Source organism: Alligator mississippiensis, chromosome 4 (assembly GCF_030867095.1).
Source record: "Alligator mississippiensis isolate rAllMis1 chromosome 4, rAllMis1, whole genome shotgun sequence".
NCBI classification, from domain to species: domain Eukaryota; kingdom Metazoa; phylum Chordata; order Crocodylia; family Alligatoridae; genus Alligator; species Alligator mississippiensis.
In genome coordinates, this window is record NC_081827.1 from 79093498 (window position 1) to 79114496 (window position 20999).

Consider the following 20999-nt stretch of genomic DNA (forward strand, 5'->3'; position numbering starts at 1 on the left):
GACTGTCCATAAACTCACTAGGGGGGACCAGAAAGGTTTGGGGGAGACCCTGTTTCCCCTGCGCCCCCTGGGATAACAAGGAATAACAGCCACAAGTTGTTGGAGAGTAGGTTTAGATTAGACATCCGTAAGAACTACAACACAGTCAGGGCGGCTAGGATCTGGAACCAACTTCCAAGGGAAGTGGTGCTGGCTCCTACCCTGGGGGTCTTTAAGAAGAGGCTTGATGCCTACCTGGCTGGGGTCATTTGAGCCCAGTTTTCCTTCTCCCTAGGCAGGGGGTCGGACTTGAAGATCTACAAGGTCCCTTCCAATCCTACTTCTATGATTCTATGAAGGGCAACTTTCTGGGTTATCCTATACAACACAGTCCTTCTTTCCTTCTCCATCTTTCCTCTCTGCCTTTGCTGTCACTTTCTCAAGCATCTCACAATGCTGAGATTCAGTCTTGGCTCCCTGTATGTAAATGGATGCAGGGACCCAAAAAAGAAAGCAGCTCTCTTTGAGTTCCTAAAGCAGAAACAGTTAGACTTCACCTTGTTGCACATGACACACAGACTGGACAAATGAAACAGACTGGCACACTGCTAGAGGGGAGGAGCCTTCTTCAGTCACAGCACCAACTCTATCATAGCAATCTCTATCCTTTTCTCACAAAAACTAAGACTAGTTTCAGGGGTTGCCCAGGATGTCAACCCAGGTCACCTGCTAATGGTCTGAGCCACTTTGGAACGGCACCACCTGATCCTGATTAATATATACACATTCAACGAAGGGTAGAAGGATACACATTCAATGAAGGGTAGAAGGTGTGTGTTTCCAGGATGCTGACTGCCCTTTTACAGACTGTAGCCAATGACAATGACCCCTCATCCTACAGGGTGATTTTAATTTTACCCCCCAGGAAAGGCTTAACTGGAATTGGACCTGAGCCCTATCCACCCTCTGCTAGATAGCTGCAGCCCATGTATAGGCAGCCAGCCTATCTAATACGTGGGATATAGTTGATACAGGCAAGCCTTGGAGAGCCCATAAGCTCCCTAGCATGATGCAGTATATCTCAGGGAGGGCAACACCTAATGGGCCCTCCGTGGCTTGGCTTCACATCACCAAATACTTCCTGCCTCTGCTTTGCTTCATCTGTATTACTCCATCAGGGCTCTCAGACCACCACCTGGTCTGGCATGAACTGGATCCTTGATTGACTTCCTTGTCCTTTCATTCTACTTTTACACAAATGTGAGGGGGAAATAACCAGACTTACTGGTCTAATCATGTTATACAAACAGAATTACTTGTTCTAATATCAAAGGCAATCTGTTATACTCTAGGGAGTAAAGATTCATTATATTTTTCACTTGGTTTATGGTATCTTGTTTTACTGCTTGATGAATTGTGAATATGAAAAGTCTTGCTATTTGGAGCTACTTCTCTGAATAAATGGATCACAAACATGGGTGCAGGTAGTAATCCAATACCTGGAATTGGATCTGACATGCTACAATACTACAGTATTGGCATGTCTACTAGTTTTCTATCATTAAATCCTTCAATCTCTCTCTCTCATTGTAACAGGGTGGTCTGTACCTTTAAGAGGGAACAGTTAGCCCTGTTGAGACTGCGGCTACAGAGCATTTGGATAACAAGAAAGTAAGCCCACTGGGAGCTTAAAATCCTAGGGGAAACAGCAGGAAGCACCAAACAATGAGGGAACAGTTTGCAAGCAGGAGGCAAGCTGTGAGCAGAACAAGCTTGCTACTGGAAAGTGGCCAGACTCCTGTGCTGGGGTCGGGGCCAAAGGGCTCCCCCTTCTCATGCCAAAAACAGGTTTTGCTTTATTTGTTTATATGTTCATTGGTTTGCTGTTCAAAAACTGTGCTTTTTTTGGAGGAATGGCTGAAGAGCTCCTTAGGGGACACAACCACAACTAGCCTGCAGAACCCAGCAAACTAAGAACTCACATTTATAAACAATGGATATCTATAGACGAACTGGATGATAGCTGTTCCTGATCAAAATCTATAAAGAATTCCTGGCACTTTGAATTGTCCCTCATTTAAAGACCAGTAGACTTTAAAAAGGTCTAGTTATGTGCTATTTTCTTACCAGCAGAAAATTCATCAAGTAAAATTAAAAGCCTTAGGCTTAGGAACTATCAATGCTCATGTCCCAGAAAGAAATACTGTTGTCCTTGACTAGTATACTTAGGGAGACAGACCTGACAATGATGCCATATTCCCTTGATCATGCTATGCCAAAGAAAAAAGCTAAATTAAGCCTGATACGCTGGGTCTTTCTGCTAGCAGGGCAAGTACAAATTAGTTTTGGTTTTTTTGTTTGTTTTTTTGTCAATTTATCAGAGGATTTAACCTGTGAGGGTAAAACTTTCTATTCTTAGTTCTAACTTAGTTCACAGGCTACAGTTTATGTAAATTTTGATGTATAATTGATTTATGAAACTTTAAAGAATGATTTATTTCTCCTAGTTCCAAAGCCTTTGTCTAAAATCCTTCATTTGGGAAGGTTCCCTGGTGGGAAACGCTGTACATATAGGAACTCTGTTGCTCCTATTTATGGGTCATTTTTCCAAAATTTCACGAGACCAAGAGGAAAAGTCTCAGGACTGCTTCATTCATTGAAACCATGGCCTAACTACATGGTGAAAACTTAAAAGAATCTTTCTTGTCTGCCCATCAATTTTGACAGTGCTTTTTTGAGAGCTAGAAGAAAAAAAAGATACAAAATGGCATACCCTTTCCAAAGCACAAGAACGTTTCTCTCACTATTGGTTTCTTCCATAGTCATATCAAAAAAATATGTTTAGTGTTGAGACCATTGTCAAAAACATTCAACTCTGGAACTCCAAACTGGTGACACAGTTTGAAAGTGTGTCCTGGATCACACAATCCTGGATGAGACAATCAGCTAAAGCTTGTTGTAAGTCAGTTATATAAATCTAATATACAGTACTTTGAAGTGAATCTGGAAGTCTAATTACATATATAAAATGAAAGATAATGTATAATGTAATATAGATGCTACATGTATTTGCTGCTTGTATTTATTCACTGTACAGTCAGACAAATAAACTGATGAGCTTTAGTCATGCACTTACTAATACGACTTTACAGTAAATTAGATTGTTGGTAAACTATTTGAGCATGTTCTTATAAAACAATCTCAAAATGCTTGATTTTAATGAATTGAAGGGCACTGTAAACAAACTACAAATGTAAAATCATAAACACAGAATACACCTACTCATTCCAAAGCATAAAGTTTGTCCTTCATAGAATCCCAGCTGCCTGCTGATGTCTCAATGCAGTTCCCTTCAGAAAAAGAATGATGGGATCCTAGTTCAATGTACAGACTGGCAGTTTTTTGCAGTTTTTAGACAAAAGAGCAGTGAAGAGACAGTTTTTTTTAGTTTCAAATGTGAGAAACAGCTATATCACCTTATCTTTTTTAGATAATGGAACTGTCTTTCTTGCTACATATGTGGATGCTGAGCCTCTCAACACAGTTAAAAACAACAATAATCTCTCTCCTCCCTCCCTAGCAAAGATGCTGCCACATTCCTGTAGAGATTGATGACAAATCCTTTGTAAGGATAGGATCTGCTCCAGCCAGTATCACCTACCCCACTATTTTTTTTTCTTCAGCCACCTGCAAAAAGGTCTCAACACCGTTCTATCTGCATAGCTCTTTGAAATAGCTTGAACTCAGATTTGGGAGAGATGTTGAGACTTATATCCATTCCAGAGGTAAGTCATGATATGTTCTCTGCTGTACACAGTAGTTGTGCCATTTGAGAACTGAGACATTGCATGTAAGGTGTATACTGATTGTTGCCTTGATTTTCTTAACTTTTATTTTTTTTTGCTTTTTTTCTATTGTGTGTTAGGCTTCTGGTGAATGTTCCAAGTTAAGCCAACATGCCACACTTTCTGAATATTAATTAATATATTAACCCTTAACTAGAGGAGCAGGGAATCTTGCTGATGACAAATGACAAAAAGCAGCACTAAATCTCTCCCAAGCTATTTCACAAGTCTTCTTCATATTCCACTGGAAAATACGTCACAAATCCACGTTCTCTCTGCTCCCAGCACTTCAGCACTTGTCTGATCCCAGCACAGTTGCCAACACTCCCAGCACACTACCAAAAAATAACATCATACTGATTCTATGCTTCACCTAAATCATTATCAGAAAAACAGAAACAAATTAAATTAAAACAAAACTAGTTAACTAGTTTGTACAAAGGTGGAACCAATACCAGGGAATACTGGTGCTTGAAATATTTTAAATCAAACTTACGTATTCTTGAAATCTGTTACAATTGCAAAAATAATATACCACAATTTCTAACAGTGTTGTGATTTTTTTGTTCAGCACAAGAACATTTTCCATAGAAGCTACAGCCATTTCAACCAGGTTTCAAATTCTTATTTTCCATATTGCAATAAAATATACACACAAATCCATGCATGTGTATATTTAATATGAAATAATTTCTGGAAAACAAGGTTCTGAATGTCTAATACCCACGGTATGCACTTAAGCAAATTTTTGTCATAATACGTTATTCAAATAATGGTTAGATAAAACCTCAGAATGAGAAATCCTTCAGAAATAAATGTCAAAACATTTTTAAACTGCCTATGAATATAGTTTCAATTTATATTTTATGTGGTGGCAGTTCCCATTTATTTCATATGATTTATTTAAAGAAGTGAAAGATGAGATATTCAAAACAATGTCAAACGTTCTTCAGAGCAAATTCACATGTGATTTAATCCACTATTGACACAGGTACTATTCTAAAGCATGTATGTTTTCTCATCAGTATTACAATATTAAAAAAAAAAAACAACCTATCATTGAGCACTGGATTTTTGATAGCTATGATGTTACAATATGCTGCTAAGTACACCATTTTTCAGAGATACAGATACATTTACAAGAGTCACTTGACTTCTCTTACAACGCAAGAGTTGATGAAGTGCCAATGCTGTCAGTTTACTGAAAAACAACCAAAAATTTAGCATATCATTTGTACTGTAAACTAGATGCATAACAACAAATTCTATAATATGGACAAGCCTTACTCTCACAAAGATTAATGCACATTAACTTTATACTTGTCTCACTGAAGTCAAAAGAAATGCTTATAAATAGTAAAGTTAAGCACACATGCAAGTTCTTACACAATGGAGCTCTGAATTAGCATAATAATGTAAAGGGAGAAATGTTCAGTGGCCATTTCCAGCAGAATGGGTGGCTAAGTGTCCTTTGTGAAAAATATTTCCCTACAGACTTTGCCCAGAAAACCCTGTTGAATATTTGCGCAAGCTCTTTTGTACAGTATTCATTTCATGCTCCTGAGGTTTTTTTTGTTCTGAAAACATAGATTGAACTATAAGATCTAGATCTATCCTTGTCTATTTTGGGGGGACCCAGACAAATCAGAGAGAAAGCTCACTGTGGTTCTCAAACCTATAACTATATCAATTAAATGTAAACCTTTGCTGATTTCCATTAATATCAATAATACCAGAAGGGAGCAAGGAAAATCATGTAATAGATGACTGCTGTGTGGAACTGTGCTTCACCATCTACACAAGAAAGTAATGACTTTGCTCAAGTGGTTGCAAAATATGTATTAATGCACACCCACGAATTAAAAATAGAGAAATATTTTTCTCTGATCCCTTTCAGTTTCAATAACTTTAAATAAATCACTTTTTCACGTAGAAGACAGTTTTATGGCTGACAGTACCTATTTCTATAAGATAGGTATTTTAAAATGATATGATCTAATGAGCTCAAGTAAATTAAATATAAATATTTGTCTACTACTTCAGAGTACATTAAGACCATTATATTAAGAGCAATATTTAATTTGGGACTGGATGGATATGGCACCCTCCATTGCTTCTAGGGAGTAATGGATTATAAACTTACTTCAGAATGCAACTGCCTAAACTATGACTCCAGGTGTTTGAAAAGTCAGATGGCAAAAAACTGCTACTCTATCATCACAAGCAAGTGGGTGGAACTAATATAATGAGAGATGGGAAATTGGAATAAGCCTGGCTTCATTCCTTTTCAGACCTGGTATATTGCCCAATGAAGCTCAGCTAGCATGAGAAGGAACAAGTTGCAGTCTGTAAAAGGATGCAGTAAATTATTTTCCTCTGTAGAAAGAAGAAGTAAGAAAGCTGGTAAAAGATGTGAGAAATTCTGAATCATCTTCTCTTCCAAGAGTTCCTCTAGGGGAAGTTGCACATCAAACCCTTAGTTGGAAGAGTTACATCAACACTTTACTTTAATCAATTCCTGCATCATAACCCTTATTTGGATAATTATTAGAAAGTAAACTGAACCAAACTTTAGCTGAAAAAGATTGTTTTAAACTGGGCATGGTAATCTGATTTGCAAAGTGATAATTAACTATACATACAGAGACAACTTCCTGATACTATGTGTGTGGCAATACCCAGGACCTAAATTATTAAAAACCATTTACAAGAAAATGCCCTAAAGGACAGTAGTCCATAAATTGTTATTATTTAGGGATCTTAGCTTGAGGCTTGGAAACTTTACAAAAGGTCATACAATTCAAATGTGGTGGTTAAACAAAAATGACCTAAAAACAATTTATGGTCAAGCTAGGTCTTAAACGGTAAACTTAGAGCATTCTTCTTTTAAAACAGTATTTTTTAAAATGTTGGTCCTGTATGTTTGCTGGAATAAAAAAGTAAAACTAAATATTTAATAAACACATTTCTGGCCAAACATTTAAAAAATTCCTTAGCCACCAAGACTGATATCTTTAGGGGCTCAACACACTAGAAACATCTAAAGTGCTGCAAGCTAAACAACTTCCTACTCAGTGTTAGCTGCTGATGGCAAGCAGGGGAAAAATAAAAGAATAAAAAACACCACCTTGCACAGAAAAACCCAGAAACATGAACCATTTGTTGAAAGGTGTCTTGGCCGGGCTGAGCCGACTCGAGGTGATTCAGAAATTACTCGTTCGTCAGGGTGGGCTGGTGAATGGAGAGGCAGATGAGGTTTAATGGTTGTAAAAAACTTTACTTACGTCGCAGGTGGCTGCGACGGAAACGGTTTGGTCTGGACAACAATGTGAGTTGCTCTAGCTGGCGAGGCCAATGCCAGTAAATCCGTCCGTGACTCAAGCTGGCGGGAAAAGGGTACGTCTGGGACTGCGTTCGGCGATGGGAAGAGGGATCGATAGGTGATCAGTCTATCGATCAGCTAGCCGCAAGTCGGATCTCTTTCGAGGCACTCTGCAGCATGCTCAAAGCTCTTCGACTTGGGCGGAAGTCGCGCTAGTTTTTAAACGGCCAGCAAGCCAATTACCTGCCGCCATGTGTGAATAATTTAGCACTAGCCAATTGCGGGGCACGAATTTGCATCCGAATGGCGGGAACTCTTTGCACCGTGCATTTCTGTGCTGCAAAGGGAAATGCACCCTGCAAAGACAGCTGCAAAGTGGCGGGAACTCTCTCCTGCATGCGGGTTCTCTATGCAGCAAACCCCTTGCTGTGCAAGAGGCTCTCAGGTGACAAGAAAATTCCATAGTGCCGAGGCACCAAACTCACTGGGTTATGACAAAAGGGAAAAGTAAACCATGTATAATCAGTTTACTTTTAAAATCACTTATTTGTGTTGCAATAGCTCATTTTGTATTCTGTTGTTGATTCAAGACAGATGTTTGTATTAAACTATTTAGTTCAAAAGCATTTCAATGCATTGTTAAAATACACAATCATATTATTATGCTCCTTGCTTTTTGTAAGCAATTAGATATTGGAACTAGCCACCTAAGGATTATATTTTGACCTGCCATATGAAAAGTAAAGTTTGATTACTGGATTTAGATTTCTCTTCTCTTTATAGCAGTTAAACTTGTTTCCAAAGCATAAATAAGCCTAGGCTGGGGTTAAGCAGATGTAGGTTTCTGCATAAGTTATGAGGTTTAGCAGTCTACTAGAAAGCACTATTGTTTAACAGATGGAGAGCACAAGACTAGGAATAGAGAGACTTGGGTACTGATGCAGCTGAGACCTGTCATACTCTGCATTTGACTGATTAACACTTAATTAAAAAGGCATCCAAAAACAAACAAAACAATGGCTTGTCATTTTTCTCAGGTTAAATATAGATGCAATCATATTTTCTACCCTGTATAAGTGTGAATTGTACACTCTGGAGCTCTAACAGATTCTAAGTATAATTACACTCTGTCAAATTGAAAATTCAGTTAAACTTTAAATAGGGAGCCTTAAGTGATGCCTCTAAAATCATCATCATTAAAAGAGGATAACTACTGGAACTCCTATCCAATAACCAAGGTCAATGAAGATACTAACACCATTTCCATGTTGCAACTGGCCTCCAATTATGCCCTTGGGAATTTTTATTAATCTCTAGTAAGAATGGATAAGCACTTTGGTTTAATACCCAGTTTTTGCTTTGCAGCCCTTTTCAAGGTTCTTTTCTACCCCAGGTTTCATAGGCTTTCTGAAGAATTACTTGATGATATAGCAGTAAAATGGATAACAGGATTTTATATTGTTGAAAATATAACCATAGTTTAGTAATCATCACTCAGATGTTGTTCAAGAATTTTGAGCTCTTCCACTAAAACTTCACTCAGATAGTCATGTATATATCCAATGACCATAACTATTATGATAATTACTAGAAGAAAAGAGATTCTCCTTTCTGGTTGTTAATAGGGTGCTAGTAGAGGTTACAAAGCTCTATTTGGGCATTATCTCTTTGGCTTATCCAGTTAAATCAGGGGTTTTCAACTGGGGGTATGAGTACCCCTGGGAGTACTTGGGATGGCCTCAGGGTACTCTGCAGCAGGCACCACCAATACCGCGAGCACTTCTGCTGCCGCCACGCTGCTGGCTCTCCACTTGGCTGCAGGGAGCACCCCCCCCAACCCCGAATCATCGCTGGGGGATCTCCCCCCCACTCAACACAGTCGTCTAGCTGCCGGGGGACTCCTGCTTTCTTGACCAGCCTCCGGGATACAATGACTCAAAACAGTTGAAAACCCTTGACCTAGATCATCACTGAAACAATATATGTACCAACATTTCTGGAATATAATACTGAATACAATACCTTGCAGGAGTATCCACTCCTGCAAGGTAAACAGATTGTTTCTTTTGACAGTTACTAAAGATATTCCTTTATTTGAAGAGGTAAACCATTTATATTTTTAGACCTACTCATTGACTTAATGCGCTGTGCTGCCTCTGTTCCAGTAAGCATCTGTGTGTGTCACTGGGGGTCATTACAATGCCAGCAAAGCCATCCGTGACTTCAGGTCTACAGACCTAATGCGATAAAACACAAACGTCCACTGATCCAATGTGGTATACTAAACTCCATCTAGGTGAAACATGGAATCAGTTACTAATCTGAAATAATTCCTTGTCTGCCTCCGAGTTGCCTGAGCCACAGTGGTAGAGGGTAAATGGGATTTCAGTAGCTAAATAAGAAATAAATTACAGTATATAGCGCTAATGAAATAAAATTACTTCATCTTTTAACTGTATGATATTAACACTTTTCTATCTCCTTAAACCTAAGAATCAGACAAGCTATCAAAGTAGTTACATACGTGTTTATAAAGGACTAAAAGAATATTTTCTTGTTAATGAACCTAGCCATAAATCCCTTATTTATTACATGTGCAGTACAGCTCTAGATGTTTCAAATACTAAAGAACAATATACATAGATTGACGTAGGAAGTGAAAGTGTATTCTTGGAATAGATTATGGGCCCAACTGTATCTTCGGTATATTTTCAGAACTATGGACAGCTCACATTTTTCTGACGGATCCAAAATAACAAAACAGCAGCATCTTCACAGTAACAATAATTGTGACTAAATTCAGTACATTTATATTGTATCAGTGCAATAGGCACAAAGTTTTGGAGTTAAAATACTTCATTTTAGGAGGAAAAAAAATCTAATTTCTCTCAGACTTCCTTAGGTTTATGACTTGAAAAATTTCCTGGGAACAAGAGTCCTTGTTCGTTTGAATCTATTTAATAGTTTATACTGAATAAATATAAACAGTTTTCTCTGATATCCATGAATCTGTCATTCTAATTCTTTTTGGGAATATCAAATCCACATCTTTCTCATTTGTTTATATATTTTCACGAGTCACAATATCAACTGAAGTTAGTTCTAATTTCAAAGTAACCCTAGTCACTTCATATTGAACCAAATAACAACATATTCAAGTAGTTCATCTAGTAAAGCCACTACTTAAAAAAATAATTAAAACATTTTATAATCTGTTAACATTGACACTGCCCTGCTAAATGAAAAGCAAATAGCTGATAAATTAAAACAAGAATTTTATATTTGGTTTAATGTGACCTACAAATCTTTCTACTGCACATAAAAAATAAATATGCACCAAATTCCAATTTAAATCTAAGAATCACAGTCAACAAGATTTCTTTTCCAGACCCAGACTGATGAACCCAATATTTCAAGGTTTCTGGAAACCACTATGCATTTGTGTTCTATTTATCTTCCACATTATACACAGGTAAAAAAAAGATCTGTTGTACCTTAAGAATGAATCATCAAATGCTAGTTATCACTGCACTACAGGAATGCTAAGAGACTCCACATGATATCAGACCTTCATTGTGCTAGATACTGTACAAATGCCAAGTAAGGGATTGCAAGTTATGTTTAGTTAGAAACAATCTAAACAGACATGATATGATAAAGTAGTGTGGCATATAAGGCAAATGAGTACTATGCTGGCTAGAATCATGCTAGTTACACATTTTTTGTTTCATTTTTTAATGTGTTCATGTGCATCTGTGTGTACACACACAGGGAAATGATATCCTATGAACTAACCCACAATTGGCCCAGTTTTTTTTTCTCAAATATGTGGATATGCAGTGGATAGGACCCCATATACTCCTTTTTAATTAATCTGCACAGATTTTCAGAAAATAACTGAGCCTTTCATCACAGTAATCTCACTAAGAAAAAGGTTTTTGTGGATTTGTTGATGGACAATCAGTTGTGCTAACTGTATGAAGACACATTTTCCAAACCAAATTTAGCTGCATCCATTAGGTATTAAATACCATTTTCCAAAGATCCTAAGAGTCCTGTTTGGGTCCCAGTCTGAAATGCACTCTAGAAAAGCAATGATACAAAACAGATCTAGGGCAAATATTAAAAACATATATGAAAGGCACCATATACATTTATTATTTCAGCTGGTTGTGCCTGACCTATCACTTAACTAAATTCAGCCTATCTTGCTCCATCATTCAAATTCTTTTATTCTAAGGATAAAAATGTATTACCCTAGTGCTCTGCTCTGGCTCCCTCACCACTAGTCCATTGCATTCCTCTGCTTTGCCCTCATTTACAACTATTTCAGATTTGGAGATGCCCTATACCTGCAAATGAAGATTGCTAGCATGGGCACATGCATAGCTTCTTAGTATGCCAATATATTATTGATAAACCTTGAAGCTTGCTTCTTCTACAGCTGCCTTCTCGTTCCCCTGGTATAACTAAGGCACACTAGTGATATCTTTATGGATACATGGGAAGAAAAATCTAGAGGCATTCCACTAGGATTTTAACAACTTCTATCCCTCCATCAAACAACCTTGAACACTCCACCCAGCAAATTCATTTCTAGGATGCCACTGTGAAACTTTGCAATGGTCTCATCGTCACCCTGTTGCATCAGAAACCTACTTGTAGCAGAAAGCCCCCTTTTCCTCTTGCCTGCATTTGCTCTCCCCTCTTTGGATATGTTTCTCTTCTTCTACCTTTTCTTCCTTCCTCTTTCTTTCAGTATAAGATAAGGAATTGTGTTTTAAAGTTTGTATGTGTGCATTTTGTATCTCCCCTTGTATTTTGGTATTTTTATCTATTTGTGTGCCATGGCATTACTTTTGTAGCTTATATTTTATACTCCTCACCTTTCAACTAAATGTGTTTTAGTAAGTTATTCATTCTAACATTGTTAACAAAGGCAGGAATCAAACTGCCCTTCACAGTACCAGGCTGGCCCCTGAAAGAGCGAGTGAATCAGTGATTGAATGTGTAACATGGAAGCAGGCAGCAATTAACACCTGGAAGCTGCAGATCAACCAACGGAAGAACTCAATAGAAGACAATGTAACAACCGGGAAATCTCTATACCTCACTGATCAAGGGCTAGAAGCCCTGGCCTGACTTAATCAACACCGGGGACCAACTTTTGGGATGAATATCTCCAGATCGGCCGCTCCCAGAGCCCTATTCAAAATTCATCAATGGACTCCCAAACCTGCACGTACATGCGGACGACCCCTGGGGCTGACAGATGCCATCCAGTAGCCACTGAGGGGGAAGTCCCATGAGGGTCAACAACCCCTGGATTAGGCAAACCTGAAAACTGGGGAGTCACCAAAGTCTGGCAAGGACAGATAAAAAGCAATGAAAAGTGACCCTCAGCGGCGCCCTCTTCATCTCCAACTTGACCAGCACCCAACCTGTCCAGCCAGAAGGACCAGCCGGCGACCCGCTTCTGGAAGATAACACCACGCTGAAAGAAGCCTCAACGGCAGACTCCAGTGCCTGTGGGATAGGTATACCTGACTCTTGTAGCTCGCTACTGTGTGTGTGCATGTGTGTGTGTGTGTGGGGGGGGGGACAGACTAGCCCCAAGGTTTATGATTTAACTTCATTACAGTGTTTCAATCCGCCTAATAAACCAGAATTTTAAGGATCCCAAGTTGGACATTTGTAGCCAACAAACTGACAGCTATAGCAGCCTCCACCCCACCAACTTTCATCCTCAGCACACCATTAAATCCATCGTCTGTAACCCAGCTCTCCACTAGAGCCATATCTATTCTGATCCTTACCAACAAGGATGCACACCTTATGTACTAGAAGCAGGGATTCCTACACTTACAATACATTCCCCAAACCAGAGTGAGTTAAATCCAGAGCCAAATTCAGCCCCTGCTTTGACCTTCTGTAATACCAACAATTCAACAAGGATAGTGGCCTTTGGGGGCTATTCAAAGTAATCAGAACATAGCACCTGATGTTCAGCATTATTTCATATTTTATATTCAGTCATCTGTATTCAGACAAGAGCCAGAGAAGTGAAACATGGCAACAAGATTCTAGTGGAGATGACAGAGGATAACTAGGAACAAGTACAGAGGCATGGGATCATCCCAAAGCTATCTTTTATGTCAGGGATCCTAGAGAAGACTAGTAAGAGTTTGGTATCTTTTACAAGCTTTCCTGGCAGGAATCACATTTTCCAAAAAAGGGAAAGAAACTTCAAGTTGAAAGTAAATATGGCCCTAAATACTTAAATGATATATTAAATACTATGAATTTATACACTATTAAAAATAATTAAGGCAATTTTACTGTATTTAAGACAGCATATCTTATCTTCCTCCATTACTGGAATCAACCTTAAAGATCATCAGCTTCTGTAAAATGACTCTATCTTTGACATCACTGGAGCTACACTGATTTAAAATCACTGATTGTGTGTCCCATTATAAAGAAAATCAAGTTATTTATTAATAATTGTTTCTTGTACATGATGTGTTTAAATGCATAAAATATTTATACATTATTCATTAAGAATTCTCTGTTCTATTGGTATGGAGAAAACATCTTATTTCTAACATATTCCTTTCAAGAGAAGCTCATATTATTTGAAACATTCATATGCAACCTATGTTAGAATCTATTTACTTCAGCAGAAATATTTTGCTTTTGTCCCTTGCAAAACAAAATAAATATCTCAAAATGAGGCATAACATAAGAAAATAGATTATCATCTAACACATACAAAAAGAGTTTCTTTATTTCTGTTTGTCATCTACAGTTGTGGTTGCAACAAAAGCCTGTAAATATATTTGTCCCACCAACTTCTTACTTTCAAGGATATACAAAAGCCACTTATATTGTTTCTGAATATTTGCATTTTAATTACAAGGCAAATCACTTATTGTCTCCTGGCTGTGACTCTGCCCAGATTTTTCAATTACTTTGCTACATTCAGCTTCAGGACAACTTAAATTTTGACTAGCCCAACATTGTTATCCTCTCTTTGACATAGTTAACATGCTGAAGATATCTGAAAATGTTCCTTTGCTGTCTGCTGGCCTTCCTTCCACTTGTATCACTTGCATTCACTAACAGGGTTTCTGGCAGTTTTAAATCCAGCGGTAGCTCAAGTTGGTCTGCACCACAAGCTTCTTCATAGCACAGCAGTCACTGCTTTGCTACATTTTATGTTTAATACAACTAAGCTGTATAGCAGTCACTGGCATGACATGGACTTCGGGCTTTCACAGTGTAAATGCTGTTAGAACTTTAAAGCATAACATGGAAATCACAAATATCATTGAACATGGAAAATAAATGAAGACTGCTGTGTCTTCAGTGCTACAGAACACAGAAGCACAACAGATCAAATGACAAGAGATGTATTTATGTGTGACAATTAAAGGAAAAGATAGGTAGTTAGCCATGCTAGTCTGAAGTCAGGCAGCAGACAGAAGAGCTGTACTATATAAACTAAAACAGTGGTTTTCAACCTGTAGTCTGTCTACAGACTATGTCTAAGAGGTCTGCAAGAGATGACTATGAGCAAAAGTATTTAAATACTCATACTTACAATTCAAAGGGGTCCACACCTCCATTTGAAATTTTTTAGGGGTCCACAAATCAGAAAAGGTTGAAAACCACTGAACTAAATTAAACAAAGATGTGTAAGCTTTTGTGAACCAGCACTCACTTCATTTGGATGCTAACAAGGGCATGCACAGAGCAAGCTATCAAACAGAGTGATTTGAATACAATGGCTGGGGAATGGAGGGAGGTAAAGTTTGAGCAGGTAGGAGGCAAGGCAGTGCTGAGAGGCAAACAATAAATCCATAGGGACATAGGGGTCAAAAAAGCTAATCCAGGTACTGAGATAATCTGTTGTCCTGGTTTAGACAATACTTAACACAATCCATTCCACAGATGATTTCTTGTTCCACAATTTTGCATTCAAGTCATATTTTTAAAGTTCTGCTGTTTAAGAACAGTTACTGTAAGGTCAATGATGAAATATCTGGGAAGTTTAAAGTGTTCTGCCATAGGCTTTGAAAATGCATGGTTTTGGACTTGATGGTAGATCAATTCCCCCTCATTCCTTCATGTAGAGACTGCCCTATATATCCAATGTAGACAGAAGAGGGGCACTGTAAGCAGGTGATGGCATATGATGTTGGTAGAGGTGCGAGTGAATGATTCTCAGGTGTTATAATCCATGCTGTTTGGCCCAGTGACAATGTAGTTTGTATTGCAGAGGGGGCACAGCTGGATCTATTCAAGGCCTGGTGGCTTGGTAAGAATGGGAGTTAGGTAGCTTGTTTCTTGTGTTTGAAGTTGGAGGCTTCCTATAAGCCAAAACAGGTTTATCCCCCATTGACAAAAGAAGGAAGATAGACTCTCTGCTTTCTATGTGGCTGCTAGAGGGAAGAGCCTGTACATTCACAGAGCTCAAAAAAAACTTGCAAAAAGTCATATTTATCACAAGAATCTTAGTCTTGTGTAGATCATGTCATTAAGACACCCCAATACATAATATATCATGGCCTTGATTTTTTATTTCTTTGTACCTTGCGTAGTCATTCACATCTGCCTGAAGTCTGTTTGCAGGGGGTATAACACACAAGAATTCAACTGTGACAGCATTTTATATACCTTTTGTTGTACTGCAAAATGACTGCACCAGGAATGGGATAAAGGAGAACAAGACTATCAGTAAACACAGAGCATACTATGAGGAGATGGGAGGGATTTTGCAGTGCTGTTTATTAATGTAACTATAAGGTCTTGTCTCTGAGGTTGTCTGTATAAAGCAGTGGCATAAGCATTTAAAGCAACAAAATAATTAAAAAAACTGAGAATTCAACTGAATATACATTACATGATATATTCAAAAGGGTAACAATAAGTACTCTAAGGTAAAAAGGTCAGGGCAAGTGAAATCCATTGTAATTTGTAACAAGACTGGTAAATCCTTGTTAGAGGAGAAGCATTTTTATTCTACTTCTATTTCTTCCTTATGCAAAATTGCATGAAAGGATCTTTAAGAGTTACTAGTGAAGCACTACAATATAAGCAGGAAGTCAGGATGAACATGAAGCTCATTCAGTTACAGGTGCATGCCAGTCCTTATATACTGTTTCTTGATTTGATCAAACTTTAGATATGTATCTGTGTAATCTAGCAATACATCCTTCTCACTCTTTTTTTTTTTTTTACTTATCCTTAGGTAACTACTGTCAAAATACAGGCTGTAACTTCATTTCTTTTACTTGATTTCATTTGGATCTCAATGGTTTATCCGGTCAGGCCATGGCCCTATTTTGCTATCCGATGAACAAAAAGATACAGAAATACACATTCTACTCCTGTTTTCAAGGCACCCTGATACAATGTAAATGTTTTTTTTTTTATATTAGATTAGATGCAATTGCTTTAAAACATTTTAAATGTTATCCTTAATTTTATGAGAGAATTTTAATTAGTGTGGACATTAGTATTAGTTACTGTGCAGTGCTTATGAAAGCTAGTGCTTATGAAAGCTAAGAGTCCAGATTTACCTATTCGAGATAAGCTTTAAGCACTGGGAAACTTACAGAAGGTTTCCCTTTCTATAGTGAATATTTCTTTCTCAGTTGCCACCTAATAAAAAGCAACTCCCTTCTAACCATAATGCAAAACTATACCTAAGTAGATTGGTCTTAACCTAGTAAATATAAACAAAAGAAAACAAAAAGAAATGATTATACTGTCATCATAAAAACATCACTTTCTTCTGCAAACATAACAAAACCAGAAATCTCAAATCTTGTCAAGTGCAAAGATAAAAGGCTCTAGAATATTACAATTAAAAACTGTAGAGTTGTCAATTTCTTAGTAAAGACCTCTAGTTTAAGAAAAAGAAAAGCTGTGCTGCATGTAGTGATTACATGCTGCCATGCACAGAACACTTTTCAGTTTAGCAAAGTACATTTGTACTGAGCAATATTTAGAAGGCCAATGTAAACTTTCAAAAGTTCAGGGGCTTTCAAACTACCTATAAGGAAATAATAGAAATATGGAGTTAACCTCCCCCCCACCAACATATCTATCCCATTTCTTGATGAAAAACAGCTAAAAATACTCCCTTGGACAAAAGGAATGTAATCAGTGTAGAGAGGGTGTGAAATCTCCATCAATGTGGAAGTTTTTAAGAACAGATTAGTCAAACACTCATCTGGAATGGTTGAGACAGGGATAATCCTGTCTTGCGTAAGCAGCTGAACAAAATGACCTCCTAAGGTCCCTTTCAGCCCTATTTTTCAATGATTTTATGATTCACGCAGTTATATAAATACATTGAAACAAAGTACCAACTGAAAAGGAATTTAATATAAATAATATCTGGACATCTGGATGTTTACAAATTACAATGAAGATAAACTCCTATAAGTACTGATGCATATGAAACTGAAGAAACATCTTTCTCATCAAGCAAAAGAAGGTGTGAGGGGGAGTGTGGAGGAGAGAGGGAAGAGGAAATCTCTACTTTCTTTAACACAGCTACACAGAAGTCTGCAAAAAGGGAATTTAACATAAAACAAGCTGTGAATGGCTCACCCACGCAATTCAGATGAAACAAATTGAAATATTGAACCATGAAATGTATTTTCTCTCTTTTTGTAAAAATAAATCTTGTTTATTAAAATGATGCAACTCTTTTCTGTCACATAGCTTGCGATACTTTACATAATGTTCTCTCAGAATGGTCTTCTGTTTTGATTGTTTTGATCAACTATACGGAACAAAACAGAGACTTGTTCTCATTATAACAAGCAGTTCAGGAAATACAGCAGCCCAAATGAAGATTTAACATTAGCAAAAGGTTACAGCAATTCTCCTGAGTAGAATACTTGTACTGATAATTTCATGTTCTCTAGATAATCTACACATCTAAATACTATTTCAAAATCCTCGATAATGTACTTTTCCTGAAAATGCGGGGAGTATAAGTGATCAAGTAAATAATATCATAAAATGATTAAATGGAAAAGAAATCATAAATGAGGCTACATTTATTCACTCCAGTGCATGCTGCTGATAGAAATATATTTTTAGAAACATTGCAATTCATCACCTAAAAACTGTTAAAATAATCTGCTAAAAATAAAATAAAACATGCAAAAAAATCTGTAAATTTGCATACTTATGGCACACTTCATAATCTCATTTGATGCTTTTTTAAAACACTGCTGTTAATGGGGAGAAAGTAGGCATACCTACACGAGACACTGACTGCACAGTAGCTGAAAGATACTGCTCAGTAGCATGTCTCAGCACAGACAGTGCTAATATGCTACTGAGCAATATTATTAAACTACTGTGCAGTAGTGTCACTTAAAAGATATTCACCGATGCTACTGCAGTAACTCTGGTTACTGCGTATTTATTTGCATTAGCAAGTACTGAATAAATACGCAGTAACCAACCACTGCACAGTAGTGTTTCGTGTAGATGTGCCCTCTGATTCTAAGGGGGTGCATCTTTTATCTTTATCTTTACTGAAGTGCTATTTTAATAAAAATTGAAAGTTAACTAAATGTCAAATGAAGCAAAAAAGCAAACTCATTTGTCTCTATTTTAAAACACATTACTTTTGGTTGGTTATGCAGCATATCAATTTTAGTATTTGATTAAAAACTCTGTAAGTACTTTTCCCAAAGTCTTTTACACAGATCTCCAGTAGGTTCTATTCTGCCCAATGACTGAGTTATGCTTGATGTATTTAAATAATTAACCAGTGGTGTTGTACTTCCTAAGGATATTAGTGAAAAGTATAGCAAATATATAATTTGTGCCCACGTACTTTTTTTTAATTAAGGTTTTTAGGGAGTCATATCAGGTTAATAATTTACATTGAAACTTGAATCAATGAAAACCTATTAACAACTTTTTCTTCTTTTTAAAACTAAAAAAAAGCCCAGATAGGGCTCATCCTGCCATCATTTTTGCACATACCTAATTTTAACCATTTCTAAAGTCTCAGTGTCTTCAGTAAAATATGTATGCTTAAGGCTAAACACTAGCATATCTATTTCCAGCAAAGGGTTTTTATTTAGCCTGCAACTTTCCAGGGCACATCATAAATATTATAAGAATATACGGACCCTTTCTAAAACAGTTTATTAACCAAATTTGACAAATAAATGCCCATAACAGAGAGACCAAAAAAAGAGATGAGAATGCACTTCAATTTACAAAAAGCAGAGTCAGATTAAGCAAGTTTTATCAATTTTCATATTTTTAAACACAGATAAGTAGGAGAAGATAGAAGGTGATGATTGCACAGGATTATAAATCAGAGCTGGAAACCATGGCAAAAAGGAATCAAGTAATTTTTTAGGCGATATATGAAGGAAGGAAGTACTTCATATTTACTTAACTTCTACCACATATACTTTCTTTAAAAATATTGTCTTCAATATATAACATGAGGTGCAAAGAATACTTAAAAAAAAAAAATAAAAGTATAGGAAAAATATAATCATTTCATGTCATTTAATCCTAATGATGCCCAGATACAGAACTGCACAGTCAAAGCCTGTCTAGTTACTAGCAGGACACTTTTCAAGGTTAATCAGTATTATATTGCTTGCTTAAGCATCCAAAATGCAACAGGAAACTAGGTGATTTCTCCCTTTTGTTTTTTTCTCTCCTTCCATTCCAAACCTGAAGAATAAAGCGTGTTTTGATAGACATTTTTTTTTGCATAATATGCATGTTGCAAGTCAGGGTGTTTACTGGGAACCTTACTGAATACTTATAAAACAGATCTCTGCCAGTTTACCACCTGGAGCTTTGCTTATGTAAAATAATACATGGATGTAATAGACACATCTGGTCACAACCAATCACACTGAGTATATCTACCCCTTAAACTTGAGAGACTTGGGAAAAAAAAAATCTCTGACGTCAAGAGCTATGCAAAATAGCACAGCTACAGGAGATTGTACAGAATATTTAGATCTCGGTGTGCAAAAAAGTAGTCATTACTCTGTAGAGGAACAGCCCTGGGGCATTCATGTCTCTGAATCGTTGCCAGGATCAGCAGATCACCGCTGTTAGGCTGTGTTTCAGCACAGCCCTCAATTAACAGTAAATATAAATGTAAAGAGGGGCAGGATGGCATGATTTTAAAAAGTTGATTAAAAGAGGAAAGAAATACAAACTAAAAATAAATGTATGTCTAAGATCTTTCAACTTCAATGAATACACTGTGTGTGGAGAAGCATGTTGTGCATTTTATTAGCAACTTTTAGTTTCATCATATTGTTTGAGAATTTATTCATATTCTGTTACATATTAAAGACCCTATATTCTGGAATAGTATGCAATAACTGGAAAGACAAGATTGATATATGATCAAACATGAGGATTTTTTTATTTTTAATCCTGACCCTATTAGCTGATCGCAAGGAGATTTTGTCACTTTAAGAAATGGTGTATTTCAACTGTTATTTTCAGCTAGAGTGCTGTAAGGTGCAGGTGTGTGTGTGTGTGTGGGGGGGGGGGTTGTCAAACCTTCAATGTGAAGGTAACTATTTTTCTAGACTAAAGGTATTGAATACATACATGAAATGTTTTAAACACTAATGAAATGTGGTTAGATAGAATAGTCTTCCATATCAGACATATAATAGAATTATTAATCATCTCTTACCTTCAGCTATAGTTCAGAAGACCATTCACCTGACTGAGGTTAAACTTGGCTGCAAACTGAAAATCTTAATATACCTAGCAATGGATTCCTGCTGTGCTGTCAGTTGCTCTTACATTATTGTTATCAAAAT

At 37.1% G+C, this 20999-nt stretch overlaps 1 protein-coding gene across 5 annotated transcripts in view; it reads right to left on the reverse strand.

Moving 5' to 3' along the window:
- PPFIA2 (PTPRF interacting protein alpha 2) overlaps nucleotides 1-20999 on the reverse strand; it is a 706597-nt gene that overhangs the window by 419789 nt on the left and 265809 nt on the right. The gene's annotated exons all lie outside the window — the stretch shown is intronic.